Below are 17717 nucleotides of genomic sequence, written 5' to 3' on the forward strand. Positions count from 1 at the left end.
ATTCTAGCCTACACACACATGGGCATACTGCCTTACATCATAGATTAGGTCACTCACACTCTTAAGCACACATCTAGTCCTATGTTCACCATGTGAACTGATGCTATCCCCCTTTACATTTAGTCTTCTTGAGTTTGATTTACCAACACCCCCTCTCAAACTCAGGATGTACAATAGTTTAGGCATGACGTGACTTGATCATCCATGACCAACGCAAGGATGTGGTTTCTCAGTGGTGTGGAAGGTGTAGGAGACTTGGGTCAGAGGTTTAGCTATGACTTATAATGAGTTTACCTTTGGAATTGGTATACAATATCAAGACGAGGTTAATGAGACGGGGTTACATCTTTATTCAAAATAAACGGTCATCAAACAAAGTTGAAGGAGTTTAAGAGGCCCCCTTCTTCTTCACTTCCATGCTAAGATTCTTGTGTTCTTCCTCTTGATGCTCTTCTTTGTCGGTGATGCTCATGAGATAGGCTCTTTGTGCTTTCTTCCTCGAAAAATAGTCCCTCTCTTTGTGACCTGGCTTGTGGCAAAAATCACAAATGATGGTGTCATTGTACTTGTATTTCCCTTTGCCAAAAAATCCCCTGTGGTAAAGTACTTCCTCTCTTGTAGATGATCTTGTAGTAATAGGTGGAGATTCTTGCTTGAATTTATTTTTCTTCTCCTCCTCAAGCAAAGAAGCTTCTATTTCCACTAGCCATGGATCCGGCATATTGGTGAGGGTTGTTACAACATTGTCATATTCAGGACTAGGAAGGGATTTAAGTAATACACCAATTGAGATATCTTCATCAATGCGTAAATCAATACCGGCAAGTTGAGTTAGGAGACTTTTTATGTAATTCAAATGAGAAGCAAGTGAGGTTTGAGGCTTCATTTCAAGACGGAAAAGCTCAACTAGAAGTCCAAACTTGGAACTCTTTGACTTGGATCCGAAGAGAGTATTCAAAACATCCCAGGTGCCGTATCCAACTCTAGCTTAATTATGGCTTGTGCTTTGTCGTCGCGAACTTCCCATGCAGTGGCTTGAGCAGGATCTCGAGGCTTCTTCTCCTTTCCATTTGCAATATTCCATAAACTTTTCTTCATGAGGACCAACTTGATCCTAGTTTTCCATGTATGAAATGAAGTTCCAGAGAACTTGAAGCTTAAGTCATTATCTTTCAAAGGCATCTTGACAAAAAAAAAAGTAATTCAATACTTTTCTAATACAATGATGACTGAAGAGAGGGTCCTCTGCTAAACCACACTAGTAGGGACTGTGGAGGAAGTCGGTCATATCTGCAACTCTGGAACCTATAATTGTGGTCTTCAAGGGGTTTCGTCTACTGAAACACCTGTGGGTTGGTTGGGTTGCTGAAGCACAACAGCGAGGGAGTAAGACGGAGTGGATGTGGATTGGGTTGCTGAAGCATAGCAGCGAGGGAGTAAGACGGAGTGGATGTTGGGCAACACACCACCGTTGGCGATGGTAATGTGGCCTAGCTATTTGCTGAGCTCCTCGTCGTTGCGGACGGTGAGCTGGATGTGGCGAGGGACGATGCGCGCCTTCTTGTTGTTGCGGGAGGCATTACCGGCGAGCTCGAGAACCTCAGCCGCTAGATACTCCAGCACCACCGCAAGATACACCGAGGCACCTGCCCCTACCCTCTCCGCATACTTGCCAGACTTGAGAAACCGAGCAATCCTTCCCACTGGAAATTGCAACCCTGCCTTTGTGCTTCGCGAGACAACCTTCTTGCCTGATGCCTTACCTCTCTTCGTCGGTGATATCCATAAGCTCTGTAGCAATAACATGGTGACGATGATGAGACATCACTAAGCAGACACAGTATTCATAGTGCAAGCAGGGATAGAGAGAAGACGATGAATATGGCTAGTAACATAGGACATGAAGATGCACCTCCAGCTCTATATCCCTTATGCTTGGAGCTCTGATACCATCTTGAAAAATGAGACAACGGAAGAAATGGAAGGCACGCAAAAGTGAATGAATTTATTCAAAGAGAGAGTCATAATATATATAGACAAGAGAGAAACATCATCGATGACTCCACGATTCTCTCCTCTAATTTCTCCATGATTATCTCCTAGATTCTAACCTACACACACATGGGCATACTGCCTTACATCATAGATTAGGTCACTCACACTCTTAAGCACACATCTAGTCCTATGTTCACCATGTGAACTGATGCTATCCCCCTTTACATTTAGTCTTCTTGAGTTTGATTTACCAACAATGAGCACACTGAGGCCATCCATGTCATGAGAATAATCTTCATCTTCCACCTCAAGGTTAGTTTCAGTCCTCGGGACACGTGCATCCCTTATTTGTTGCTGAAGGTCATCATTTGCCTTATTTTTCCCTTATTCCCTGCCATGGTTAGGTGCAATCTCGTTAGACCACCTATCACTGTCTTTCCTGTAAACTTGAGCTAGGAAGCTCTGATTGACCTACATTTTTGTTCAAATTGGAGCCAAGGATGCCCTCTTCCAACTGAGCATAAGCATGCGCTCCCAGATTTTATACAAAAAATTCTGTAATAAGAAAAGTACTGTTGTACTGTGCAGTCCAGAACCCTGTCTACACCTGTAGGAGACCTGTTTTGACTTGTAAGTATTCTGTGGAGTCCAAATAGAGCTCTAAAACTGATCAAAGCCCTTAGTAGGACCTACGGGCACTCTGCAAGGCCTACACCTTAGTTACTGGGAGTAGGTATACATCTGTAAATGCAAGCAGATTTCTTACAACACCCTGTGAGGGTTAAGAAAGGGGTTGCAATGGATCAACTTGTCAATGCATGAGTAAAGGGTCACCCCACGTGGCATAATACATTGCCCAGTCATACAAATTCACTGTTTGCAGCCTTATTCAAGAACTAAGCATGTCATAAGCATCTCTTAGCATAATTCCCCATGCATAGGTATCTCTCATACATCCCAAGCATTGCATTCACTGCCATTGACTGCATATGTATTCTTATGTCTACAAATACATCCTCAGTAGAAATTTCCATACATTTGCAGCCAATAATACATCTAGACGTTAGTGCCAAGTCAATATCTTAGTTCTTCAAGTGCGTACCTACACCTGCAAGCAACTTCCAGTTCCGGATCATCAGTAGGTGGCCAAAGTTCCCCCCGAGCCGGGTTGTGTACCCCTACAAGGTCTTTGATGGCAAGGGGGGGTCACCCCTCTTTTGTCTTGCCACCTCACACCTGGCATCGAGCTTTTTCCTCACCCGGAATATACATGGAAGACATTTATTAATTAAGCAATCAGCATGCTATGTAGGGTGGCTTGGAGGTAATTCTTTTCATGAAGTGCATGGAATTGAGTTGGGAATAAGGAGATTTCTTACCGAGCAGTGACTCACTACTAACTCGCCTCATTTACAATGGATTTCAGAGATTAATATTTACTCAAGTAATCATCACAAGTCAAGAGGTTAGGGTGAGGCAATCACTAAATAATAGTGAGAATTTTCAGCATAGAATGGATCATTTTGAATGCAAGGAAGCCTAAGAGAGGACTGAACTTAAATTGGCAGCATGTAAGCATTGTAATCTTGAAGAAAATGCATGATTGACTACTTGAATACCTTTCAATAATAGGCTTTTTAGGCTCAGCAAGAGGATGGAATTAGAAGAGAGCTCAAGAGTCAATTAGCTCTTTGATTGGTGAAGATTGGCCAATGTCCCATGATTGCTCTCCAATGCTCCCATTAGCTCCATGATGACAACTTCAGCCAAGAATTGAGTCTTCAAGCTTGATTCTTCAATGGGAGAATGAAGGGTTGAACTCCAATAGTTCTCAGCATGCCTTGAAGGTCATAGAAGAAAAATGCCCCAAAATCTCACCCCATAATGCCTTCCCGTGCTCCAAAGCTCTTCCACTTGGGTAAACAAGCTCCATTGATGACAAGGAGTCCAATCTTGAAGCCCCGGGACCCAATCTTGAAGAGAACTTGAAGAAATTGAAGGTCGTGGTCTATGGCTATGGCTGTCCAGCTTGCATTCTTGCCTCCATCTTCAAGTACGGGCCTCTTGATGCTTGCTTCTTCAAAGATTCCTGTAGCCACAAGTTCCTGGGACCAAGGAAGGCAAAAGCCCTCAAGAATCAATGAGTGTTGAAAGAGAATCCATGGCTATCCATGGCCTGCACCTATTAGGGTTTCAGAGATTGAAGGATGTTCAAGAGGATGAAAAGTGGCTTCAAACTTGCAAGAATCAACTGCCACATGATGGGGAAGAAGGCCAAGATGAAGGAGAGGCCTGGTATGTTGTTGTTTATGCCCAGGATGCTACCCAAAATCTGCACCGCAAATTGTGGGCTGTGCACAGGAGGGAAGAAGGCAACTCAGTCACTCAGATAGGTACTTGAAATGAAGCACAGGGCCTCCTGGAAGCTATGGTAGAAGGCATTTGATCACTAGAGATGGGAGGAAGAAGATCTATGATGTTGCTTCTCCTCCATGAAAGCTTGGCAAGAGCACTGCTCGCTCCACATTGAGCTAATAGCAATTGAGGACAATTCATATCCCACCTCGGGGATATGATGCCAGGAGTCATATTCCACAGTGGATCTCGTGAGACCATGGTGGATTCCGTGAGGTTTTTATTCCACAGTGGATTCTGTGAGGTTTTGCGATGGATTCTGTAAAACTATATTTATTTGTCGGGGCTTGTACACAAGATGGATTCCTTATGCGAGAAGTTGATGGGGACACCTATCATTTTTGGGCATCATATTAATTTAATGTGCATGTGGGTGATTCCACAGCGGGTGATTCCGCAAAATATATATTTAAATTAATGGACGTTTATGAGTTTAGAGTGCACTCGTATTAAATTAAGGTTAGGACAAAGTTCCAGCCTATTTATTTATTTTCTAGCTAAAGATTGCTAGGTATTCACTTTTGTCGGTTTAATTTTATTATTTTCTAACAATTGTGAATGCTTGAGTTGATGTGTAGAGCAAGCAGTGGTGGCATTGGGAAGTACCGGGAGATGGCATATATTCAAATTACCTAGAAGAAATTATACTTTTTAATGGGTGTGTGCCTTATCATTAAAGGAGTGGCATTAATATTTAATTTAGATATGCTTATTTATTGAAGCGCTTGATAAATATTTATTATTTTGTGTAAGAGAGGGGGATTTAATAATGGGAAAATACTAGCTATACTGGCTGGTATATAAGGTGTTAGGGACTTGATTTTTGACCATTAGATTATAATACAAGTCTCCTTTCATCTTCATCTCCTTCTCAAAGCTCTCATGGCTTCTTTCTCTCTCTTTCTGTCTTTCTCTCTCTTTTTCTAGTCTTTCTCTCTCCTCATCACTCTCTTTCTCTCTTCCTGCAGTCTCTCTCTCTTCTGCACCCTCTCTCTCTCTTCTTCTTCTCTCTCTCCTATCCTCTTCATGACAAGTGGTATCAGAGCTCTAGTTCTGATCCATTTAGTTTCCATACATGCTCAATTACCATCCTTTTCAGTTTAAAAATCCAAGAAGCTTCAGGTACACAGTGACAGGCACAAAAATGGAGGAGCACTGAAGAGCCACAGGTCAAGGACCAAGAGGATAGCAGTCAAGAGCATTAATGGAGTCCTTGGATCAAGTTTGGAGGCTGGAACACCACATTTAGCAGGTCATGGGTCATTCTGGGCCAAATTTGAAGGTAAATTTTTAGAAACATTGGTCACAAGAAGTAGGGAAGAGTTAGTCTTTGTTACTTTTCATATGTAGTCTTCTCTTTCTTTATTCACAAAGGGATAAGCACTTAGGTCATGGGCATGCATCCATTGGGCCTCTTCAACTAGATGATTTTTAAACTTAACCAAATATCTAGAATACCTACGGCCAATTCTAGTGGTCATAAAGTTAGTATCTAGAATAGTTTCAAGTTCAAGGATTTCAATTTCTTCTTCTAACAAAGGAAGGTTTTCATAGACATGATGGACATGTAATTGGCCTTTAAAAGGTCATAATAAATTGAAATCCTTGAACTTGTTTCTTCTTCTAACAAAGGAAGGTTTTCATAGACATGATGGACATGTAATTGGCCTTTAAAAGGTCGTAATAAATTGATATGAAAAGCATTGTGAATTTTCCAATGTGGGGGTAGTTCTAATTTGAATGCATTGTCATTGATCTTGTGAATTATTTTGAAAGGTCCATAAAATCTAGGGGCTAACTTAACAACAAGATGTCTCTCAACACTTTGCAATCTTTGCTTTTCAATGTGTAACGAAACATATTCATTAACATTGAAGCTCATGACTTTTCTTCTCTTGTTAGCTTTTGCTGGGCTTTCGCAATCATATCTTTAACTTTAGCAAAAATAGTAGCATGTGTATTGGAAATATCATCAGTAGCTTTAACTTTGTTTGACAATGATATAACAGGTGTAGGTAATCTATGTCCATAAATGATTTCAAAAGGTGCTTTATGTGTAGCTATATGTGGTGTATTATTGTATGCAAATTGAAGTAGATGCAAATGTGTATCCCATGTTTGTGGTTTTGAAATTGTGTATGCACGCAAAAGACCTAAAATTGTGCTGTTAGTAGTTTCTTTTTTCCCATTGGTTTCAAGATGAAATGCATATGAGAAATCAATCTTAATACCTAAATTAGCAAACAAAGTAGTCCAAAAATTATTACATAATCTAGAATCACAATCAGAAATAATAACTTTTGGCAAACCATGGTCAGTGGAAACAATTTTCAAAAATAATTGTGCAGGTTGAGATGCACTTAATGTTTTCTTCCATGGAAGGAAATATGCTTGTTTGCTAAATCGATCTAGAATAGTCCAAATCATATCATGATTAGCTTATGTGTTAGGCAAACCTATTATAAAATTCATTGAAATATGTTCCCATGGTCATTCAAGAATTGATAAAGGCATTAATAAACCATATTGCTTACCATGGTGTTGCTTGACTCTTTGACAAATTAAACACTTAGATACAAAGTTAGAAAACATCAGATTCCATGTGTGGCTAGTAAAAATCTTCAACCAATATACGTAAAGTAGAAATAATACCTCTATGGCCTTGATATGGGGGACAATGAATTTCATGCAACACAAATGATCTAAATGGAACATTGACACACAATCTTTTCTGATAAACATAAATCCGTCAGAATAAGACAAAGAATCAATTGAAATCCAGTTATTAACAACTAATTTATTCCAATCAGCTTGAAAATTGGGGTCTTGATCATAGGTATCTTTCATAAGGAAGGGAATCACAAGTTAGAACGGAAATATTATGGATACTTGTTCTTCTACTTAATGCATCAGCAACAACATTCTCTTTTTCGGGTTGATATTGGATAAGTGGATGAAAACTTTGAATAAAAGTATCCCATTTAATATGACGGTCAGAGATGTGCTGACTAAGGAGATGTTTGATACTTTGTCTGTCAGTTTTGATCATGAATTCAAATCCCATTAGATAGTGTTTCCATTGATGTAAAGCTTGTACTACAACTAATAATTCCTTATCATAGGTAAAATACTTCAATTCAGAGGGTTTAAGTTTGCAACTAGAATAGCTATGGGATGTGAATCTTGCATAAGGAAAGATCCTATTCCTCATCCACTGGCATTAGTGATGACTACCAGAAAGAATGGCCGATTAAAATTAAGTAATGGTAAAACAAGTGCATACGTTAAAGCATGTTTCAATAAATCAAAAGACTTTTGCTGATTAATCAGACCAATGATATACAACACCTTTCTTTAACAATTTTGTTAAAGGCAATGCATGTAATGAAAAATTTCGCACAAATTTTTTGTAAAAGCTAGCAAGACCTAAGAAAGAACGTAACTCATGCACATTTTTAGGGATTGGCCAATTCAAAATTGCTTCTATCTTTTTAGGATCAACTTGAATACCATCAAATGAGACAATATGCCCTATGTTGGAAGAGAGGGAGTGTAATATTCCCACCATAACACTTCATAAAACAAATTTGGGCTTGAAATGTTTTAAAAATTACTCATTGAGTTATCATATACGTGACTACATGTTGTTGAGATATCGAGCTCCACTCGTGATACGCCAGGGTGACCGTTGTGTATTTATGTCACCGACTTGTCAGTTGCAGATGCGGTTGGTACACCGCCCCTGAATAATAGCTACATGATAGCTATCCTTATCTACTCTAGTTCGTGGCTCAGTTAGTATGCCACCTTAGTTAGTTGAGTTTGGTTTGAGACCCATATCTAGGGTTCTTCTATTTCTTTGTACTAGAGTTCTTTTGGCTTATACAACTAAGAAGAGAAAAACTGTTTTCAGCCTCCACCCTTGTGTGTCTTCCCCCATTGTGCAAGCAAGAAAGGTTCAAGCGAGACTCCTTCCTTCTCTCCCACAATCTTGACATGGTATCAGAGCCTTGTTCGTGGTAAGGAGCTCAAGAAAGCAAGCCAAGCTCGCGGTGTTCTGGTAAGAGGAGCAGTGTTGCTTTCATTTTCTATTTTGGGAGCAGATCTCTGCAGGTAGCACAGCCGGAAATTGCAGGAGTGCATTGTCTCAGGTTGAGACGCCCTTCGCGGTGAAGCAAGAAGACAGTATATGCTGCGGGATAGGGCTTTAGCCCTTGGCGACCTTGTTTTTTTTATTTGAGGTCATTTCGGGGCCTGTTTCGCAGACGGAAGTTTTCTGCACGCACTCAGGAAAAGGCTCAGTTTTATGCTGTGCAGCCACTGTTCTACAGGTCGGTGAAAAGTTACTGTAGAAATTGCATCGTATGCTTGTGCGCAGAGACATTGGGAGTTTCAGAATCATCCTTGGTTCTTGTTTATGCAAAATCTTCACTAGGAAGTGACTGTGTGGTCAAATACCACTTTCGCCAGTTTTGCAGATTTGCCCTTGTGAGGGTGAAGCTGTGTTTTTTTGCAGTGACAGAATTTCTTGCAGTATTCTATAATGGCGTCTGATTCTCTTTCACAGATTGTCACTGAAAAGCTTGACAAGAACAACTTCCAGGCATGGAAGTTTAGAATGACGAATTTCCTTATGGGAAAAGGATATTGGGAATTTGTTGCAGGAAATGAAGAAGAACCAGTTCTTCCTGACGTTCCCAATCAACAGCAAATGCAGGCATTCAAAGCATGGCATGAGAGAGCCAGGAAAGTTATGTACTGGCTGTCTATCAGCATTTCAGACTCTATGATTGTGCATATTCAGGATGCAAGTACGCCAAAGGAGGCATGGGATACTCTATCAAAGATGTATAGCACAAATACGCAAGCCAGGAAAATGCAGCTCAAGCAAGAGTTGCACAATGTGCAAAGAGAAAATATGAGCATCAATGACTACCACATGAAGGTGAAGAAGATTGCAGATGCACTTGCTTCCATTGGGTCGCCAGTGGAAGATGATGATTTAGTTTCTGTGACCTTGAATGGTCTAGGAAAGGATTATGCACAGTTTCGGACATCCATTTCAGTTCGTGAAAGATTTCCTGATTTTGAGGAGTTGATTGCTCTTCTAATTTCTGAGGAACAGAGAAATGGTGGTGCATCTTCTTCAGGAGGAACTTCAAAAGAAGTTGTCTTCTACTCAAATGCTGGAAGAGGTAGAGGCAGAGGTAGAGGAGGCCGATTTGGAGGCCGTGGCAGAAATCAGAATATGCAGCAGACTCAAGAAAACCAGTCCTATGGAGGAGGACGTGGTAACTCTAGAGGCAGGGGGAGCCAAAGAGGTCATGGTGGATGGCAAAGAGGCCAAAATGCAAACAATAATGTTGAATGCTACTACTGTGGTAAAATGGGTCATATGGCTAAAGACTGCTATAAAAAGCAGAATGACATCATGAATGGAAAACTGCAACAAGGGAATTATGCATCTTCTAGTAGACAGGGTGATGACAGAAATGAGCACTTGTTTATGGTGCAGCACATGAACAATTCTGTGACAAGTGTAGAAGAAATCAATGATGTATGGTATGTTGACTCAGGTGCATCAAACCACATGACAGGTCATGCAGAATGGATGGAGGATGCAAGGAAAATGGAAAAACCAGGATTTGTGGAGACTGGTGATGATACTGCACATCCTATTGTGCAGATTGGAAAAATTCCCTTGTCTATGCAGGATGGGAAAAAGAAATACATGTCCGATGTATTTCATGTCCCGAATATCACCAAGAATCTGGTTTCTGTTGGTCAAATGGTTGAACAGGGCTTGCAGGTCAGATTTAATCCTCATGGATGCTTTGTTGAGGATATGAAAAATAAAGGTCACTTGATAGCAAAAGGAAAGAAGAAGGGCAGAATGTTTTCATTGGATGCAGACATGTCTGAATTGAGTGCAGCAATGTTTGCACATGGGACCGGTGTAGTTGCAGATATTGATATCTGGCATAAACGCATTGGTCATGTTAATGTACAGTGACTTAAATCAATGCAGGCCCAAAATATTTTTGCAGGTTTGCCGAAATTCAAGGTTGCAGAAATGCATAAGGTATGTGAAGCCTGTCAATTTGGAAAACAGGCAAGGAAACCATTTCCTAGACATGTTCAAGAGAGTAAGAAGTCATTGGAATTAATCCACTCTGATGTGTGGACAACTAAAGCTGCATCTCTTGGAGGCTGTCATTATTTTGTCAGTTTTATTGATGACTATAGCAGAAAAGTTTGGGTGTATTTTATGAAAAAGAAAAGTGAAGTTTTTGGGCATTTCAAAACTCTTAAAGCGATGGTTGAAAAAGAAACAGGCCTGCAGATAAAATGCCTAAGGTCAGATGGAGGGGGAGAGTACCTCTCAAATGAGTTTGCAAGGTTTCTGCAAGAGCTTGGCATAAAGCAGCAATATTCATGCACTCATACCCCACAACAAAATGGAATTGCAGAAAGGAAAAACAGGCATATTGGAGAGGTATCTCATGCCATGCTCAATGAAAAAGACTTGCCAGATTTTTATTGCGCTGAAGCAGTTGCTACAGCAGTCTACATAATGAACAGGACTCCCACTGCAGCAATACATGGAATGACTCCAGAGGAGAGGTATACTGGTAGGAAACCAGATATTTCTCATTTGAAAATTTTTGGTTGCATTGCCTATGTACATGTGCCAGATGAGTTGAGATCCAAGTTGGATCCAAAAGCTGAGAAGTGCATCTTTATTGGTTACTCTCTGCAGCAAAAAGGGTATAGATGCTATAACCCTTCTACTCGTAAGTTTACAGTGAGCAGAGATGTTGTTTTTGATGAGATGAGTAGCTGGTATAAACCAGTAAATGTGATTGATGATGTAGATGCACAAAATGGTAATGCTGCACAGAATTCACAGCAGCAGTCACAAAATATTAGTGGACCTGGAGCGTCCTCTAGCAGTGGTTCACATTCTTCGCCATGGACAGGCAGATTGAGATCAGGAGAATCTTCTCAAAGTAATGCAGATAGTGGTATGCATGTATCACGAAAAGGAAAAGAGAAGGTTGATCAGCCCATGTTTGATGTGAATGTAGGTCACTCTTATGTGGATGGTGAATCCAGTGGCTCAGAACAGAGCATTGATGATGAGTTGGGTATTCCTTCTATTGTTACACCTGGAGTAAGGAAGACCAGGGATGTTTTGAAAGCACCTGGGAGTGAACCCACTTTGCGCAGGTCTACTAGAGTTAGGTATCCTGTGGATAGGCTGAAATATGATGGATTTACTGCCATTCACTATGCATATATGGTCAAAGTGATACAGGAACCAGAACCCACTTCTTTTGAGGAAGCCATGGGAAAAGAAAAATGGGAGAAAGCCATGGATGAAGAAATGGATGCCTTGGAAGCTAATGCTACATGGGAATTGGTACCTTTGCCTAAAGGTAAAAATGCAATTGGCTGTAAGTGGGTTTATAAGGTGAAGCACAATGCAGATGGTTCTGTGAATAGATACAAGGCAAGATTAGTAGTCAAGGGGTATGCACAAACATATGGTATTGACTATGAAGAAACATTCAGTCCGGTTGCAAGGATGGCAACCGTAAGAGCGGTCATTGCGATGGCTGCATCAAATGGATGGTCTTTACATCAGATGGATGTAAAGAATGCCTTCTTGCATGGTGATTTGCAAGAAGAGGTCTATATGGAGCAGCCACCAGGTTATGTGCATGCTGTTCATCCTAAGTTTGTTTGCAGGTTGAAGAAAGCTTTGTATGGCTTGAAGCAAGCACCTAGAGCATGGTCTGACAAGATAGGACAGTATCTTGTCACTATTGGCTTTCAGATTTCCAAGGCAGATTTCTCACTTTATGTGAGAAAAACAGAGAAAGGTATTATGCTGCTTGTCATTTATGTTGATGATTTGATTATGACAGGTGACAGTGATGAAGATATCCTTCATGTGAAAATGCTATTGAAGCAGAAGTTTGAGATGAAGGATTTGGGAGAGCTGCGTTATTTCTTGGGCATTGAGGTGATTAGATCACCAAGTGGGATACAGGTCTTGCAGAGACAGTATGGATTGGACATGCTGTCCAAATATGGGATGACAGGCTGTAAGCCTATTTCAGTTCCTTTGGAGTAGAATGTGAAGCTGAGCACAGATGCAGGTGAGCTTCTAGAAGACCCTACTATGTACAGACGCATAGTAGGAAGTTTGATTTATATGACTATTACCAGGCCAGATTTGAGCTATGCTGTTGGATTGGTAAGTCAGTTTATGCAGGCTCCAAGGAAACCACATTTGGATGCGGCTAGACGCATACTCAGGTATGTGAAGTCCACATTGCAGTATGGACTATTTTATGAGACTGGGATTCAGATACAGTTGCATGGATACACTGATGCTGATTGGGCTGGTAGTATTTCTGATAGACGATCTACCAGTGGATATGTGTTCTCTTTTGGGAGTGCTGCAGTCACTTGGAGCAGCAAGAAACAGCCTACAGTTGCCTTGTCGAGTACAGAGGCTAAGTACAGGGGTGCAACAATGGCTGCATGTGAGGTAGCTTGGTTGCATAAGCTACTTTATGATATGCATCAGTCTACAGATGGGCCAGTTGTCATTTATTGTGACAACATGAGTAGTATACACTTGGCAAATAACCCAGTCTATCATGCTAGAACAAAGCACATTGAGGTGCATTATCACTATGTGCGAGAGAGGGTTTTACTAGGTCTTATTGATCTAGTTTATGTCAGCACAGAGGATCAGGTAGCTGACATATTCACGAAGGCATTGGGCGCAGAGAAGCTGCGCAAGTTCAGAGACCTGCTTGGTGTGCAGGAATTGGGATTGAGCTCGAGGGGGAGTGTTGAGATATCGAGCTCCACTCGTGATACGCCAGGGTGACCATTGTGTATTTATGTCACCGACTTGTCAGTTGCAGATGCGGTTGGTACACCGCCCCTAAATAATAGCTACATGATAGCTATCCTTATCTACTCTAGTTCGTGGCTCAGTTAGTATGCCACCTTAGTTAGTTGAGTTTGGTTTGAGACCCATATCTAGGGTTCTTCTATTTCTTTGTACTAGAGTTCTTTTGGCTTATACAACTAAGAAGAGAAAAACTATTTTCAGCCTCCACCCTTGTGTGTCTTCCCCCATTGTGCAAGCAAGAAAGGTTCAAGCGAGACTCCTTCCTTCTCTCCCACAATCTTGACACATGTAATATCAAATCTTGCATTAAATCAATTCTACAATCCGACTGTAATGAAGGAGGCAGAGGAGAGAGTAGGAGAGGAGAGAGAGTGTGTGTAAAAGAGAGAGAAAGACTGCATGAAGAGAGAGAAAGAGAGTGACAAGGAGAGAGAAATATTAGAAAAAGAGAGAGAAAGACAGAAAGGAGAGAAAGAAGCCATGAGAACTTGGAGAAGGAGATGAAGATGAAAGGAGACTTGTATTAAAATCTGATAATGAAAAATCAAGTCCCTAACACCTTATATACCAGCCAGTGTAGCTAGTATTTCCCCATTATTAAATCCCCCTCTCTTACATTCCATCCCCACCCGAAGGTTTTTGCCCTCAAAAAAATTTTGGGCACTTATGCTAAGTGGGTAGGAGCAGATCAGAGTACTACTCTGCTGCATTATTACAGGGGTATACAAATGAATGAAGAACTATTATTGCATATGTCGTGTCATTGGGGTATGTACGTTACATGGGTCTTACTAGAGAATTATAAAAATGAATTGCCAGTTGTAGACAATGGACAGTAAGTTGTTTACTACAGGACCCTGCTGTAGTAAATATGTCATAACTTTCTGTAGGAGACTTTGATCGGGGTGGGCCATATATCAAAATGGAGCTCTCAAGGAGTAATTTCAGCCTATGTATGGTGTTCATTGCTATCCATAGTATAAGGTAAAATCTGCTTTGAAATAGAGAGCTATCTGCAATCATTCTGAGAGAAAAAAGGGTCATAGTTACCTAGATTTCAACCAAATCTCCTTCTAATTGTTGAGATATTTGCAATCACACCTACTTTAGTCCCTTTTTATGGAATAGCTAGGCTAGGAAGATGCAATCCATTCTAGGAAGAGAGACAAATCCCATATGCACAGTGGATGTTAAGTGCTACCAAAGAACTCTATATAATGATGTACTTGAACTATCACTTTCACATGATGATAATGCAATAGTATTTGTCTCTTTGTGTCAATTGTCTGTGTCATTGTTGTCCATACACAAGATTTTGTTTATGAGTTCAAGTCTCAATCTTGAAACCTAATTCACTTGTGTAACAGTTGTCTACATTGTCATGTCAACATGAGTTGTGTCTTTATCTTCCATCCTCCATAGCTTCCGCATTTGCCATGCTCTAGATCCTGCATCTTTGACATGGTATCAGAGCATAGTCGGGCATGGCATAACTCTCTTCTCTACTCTCTTAGTCCCTCTTAACCTGAGGTCAGCTCAAGTCTAGCTCATGGTTGCATTTCTCACCTCCATCTCTACTTGACCTTCCTTAACAGCCATAGCCAGCAGCACCCTGTCAACTTGAAGCTCCTGGATCTCTCTCCACAAGTCATATCTGAACCTGCTCTCTTCTGGACATTTGTTCCTTGACTCCCAAGGCTTCTCTGTATCACTTAAGAGATTGACTTTGGCCACTCCATAGCTTAGCATTGTGAGTCTACATAGTTGTTGCCCTGTGTGTCTGCCATAGCCAGATAGACCCTGCCAACTTTGAGGAGTTGGATCTTGCAATAGAGGGCATAACTCTTCATATCTTCTACAAAGTTGTTCCTCAACTTCAGTTGCATCATCGTGGCACAACACAGCATGGCATTGATCACCCTCTACTCCAGCATTCACGAAATCGCGAGAATCTAGCTGAACTGCACTTGCTGACATTCGAGCTATTGTCGCCATCGCTACGAGCCGCGATCTGGACGAGGATCACAGGGCTTTGATAGGCCTTGAAAAGAGCTACATTTCCATAAAAAAAGTTTTGAAAATGATCAACGATAGCTCTTGCAATGTCAGAAAAACCAAGCCCCTGTCATGAAACCCTAAAATCCACCATAGCTAATTTTTCACTCAAGCTCAAAAATCTTATTATTTTCTCTCTCCTGCCACCTAGAGCAACACACTACCACTCTGATCTATTGTCCCAGCATCAAATCAAGGAGGGGAAGGACCTGGAAAGATTGAAGAAGGATCAACGACCCTGAATAAAGAAGATTCAAGCTCAACATCAACACAGACATAGTCTCCGCATAGTGTGTTTTCACACTGTCATTACTTGTGTCTCTTGACACATTGTAATCTGCTCTTCCATTGATAAATTTCAAAATTATGAAGTTGATTTGCTACTGTTTCCGTAAGTCTAACATGGGAAAAGACTCTCCAACTCCTCGTTTCAAAGGAGTCAGGTTTCACACCTGGCAGACCCGCATCAAACTCATCCTAATGAAGAAGGGCCTCTAGGCCATTACCACTAGAAAAGAAAAGAAGTCTGGTGATGCGGATCTTGCTATAACTTGGCAAAATAATGATGATAAGGCCCATGCCATTATCAAACTGGAGCTAGACGACAGCTATATCCACCATGTGGATAACTGTGAGACCTCATAGGATACATGGAAGAGACTTGACACCTTGTTCGGTGCACAATCTAAATCATCAAAGTATGGTCTCCTAATTGAGTTTTTCAGGCTTGAATTGAAGTCTAGCACATCACTTGCCACACATCTAAATTACATGGAAGGACTTCTAACCCAACTTGCAGGAATCAACATTAAAATGGAAGAAGATATTTGCATCGGTGTTCTACTTAAGAGTTTGCCTCATGAATATAATAATGTATCAACAACTTTAATCAACATGCCAAATCTTGAACTTGTTGATATCCAAGCATCACAGTTAGAAGAGGAAAAGAAGCTAAAAACTAAGGAAGAACCAAGTACCTCTAGAGATGAGCATACATTATATGTTGGCAACAGGTACAAAGGCAAGAAGGATCATCTCTTCTATGTCTTCTTCAAAAGGACCGGACACAGCAAGAAGTTCTGCCATGCAAGAAAGAGGTCCCAAAAGGCCTATCTAGTTGTATTCAAAGAAGAAGAAGAAAATGGAGCAAAGAAAGAAGAAGAAGAAGAAGAAGAAGAAGACCACAAGGAGAAGAACAAACCTCATTAATCCTTCTATTCAGATAGGCTTTTTTAGTTTTGTATTCCCTAGCCCTAATGTCTCAAACATGAACTTGTAAACTCCTCAGTTATCCTTGTCCTACAGCCTTTGTACACTTTGTAAGGCCCCTGCTACAGCCTTTGTCCCCACACTTAGCCTTTTCTGTGACAGCCTCTGGTGTTTTGCCATGTTTATGGTGTGCCCACACGTTGCAGGTGTTGCTTTCACTAAAGCCTCTACACACTTTGTAATTTTGGTTGTGATTGAGGAGGGGTGTTTAGATATTTGCAATCACACCTACTTTAGTCCCTTTGTATGAAACAACTAGGCTAGGAAGTTGCAGTCCATTCTAGGAAGAGAGACAAATCCCATATGCACAGTGGATGTTAAGTGCTACCAAAGAACTCTATATAATGATGTACTTGAACTATCACTTTCACATGATGATAATGCAATAATACTTGTCTCTTTCTGTCAAGTGTCTGTGTCATTGTTGTCCATACACAAGATTGTGTTTATGAGTTCAAGTCTCAATCTTGAAACCTAATTCACTTGTTTAACAGTTGTCTACATTGTCATGTCAACATGAGTTGTGTCTTTATCTTCCATCCTCCGTATCTTCCGCCTTTGCCATGCTCTAGATCCCGCATCTTTGACACTAATAGGTATGGGAACTCTTCCAAAACTGAAGTTGGCCTCTAAGAAGCTTCCTCAAGTGGTAAACCTTGCCACTTAATCAAGTATTCCATAATGGAGTGAGAGCAAAGCTTCTTTTCCCTTTGCCCAATGATTTGCTTGGGTATGTATTGAATGATGCCTTCTTCATCTATCAGTGGTAACTCCTCAACATAATCCACTGATGATCCAATGAAGGGCTTCAATTGGCTCACATGGAAGACATTATGAATTTTTGTGGATGGTGGTAGTGCTAATTGATATGCCAAGTCTCCCACTCTTTTGATAATCCGATATGGCCCATAGAACCTGTGTGCCAACTTATTGCCGGACCCATCCTTAAGGGTGGCATATCTGGACTTGGGCACCCTCAAAAGCACCAAATCCCATTCTTGGAATTCAACATCCCTTCTTTTCTCATCAGCATAAAGCTTCATTTAAT

General features: G+C 40.8%; 1 pseudogene; it reads right to left on the reverse strand.

Annotated features, from left to right (window-relative positions):
- Window positions 1-954: 954 nt before the first annotated feature.
- Window positions 955-11760, reverse strand: LOC148018687 (histone H2A.6 pseudogene; annotated as a pseudogene).
- Between the last annotated feature and the right edge of the window lie 5957 nt (window positions 11761-17717).

This window comes from Lygodium microphyllum, chromosome 20 (genome assembly GCF_053477565.2).
Source record: "Lygodium microphyllum isolate KBCC chromosome 20, Lygodium_microphyllum_v1.1.10, whole genome shotgun sequence".
NCBI classification, from domain to species: Eukaryota; Viridiplantae; Streptophyta; class Polypodiopsida; order Schizaeales; family Lygodiaceae; genus Lygodium; species Lygodium microphyllum.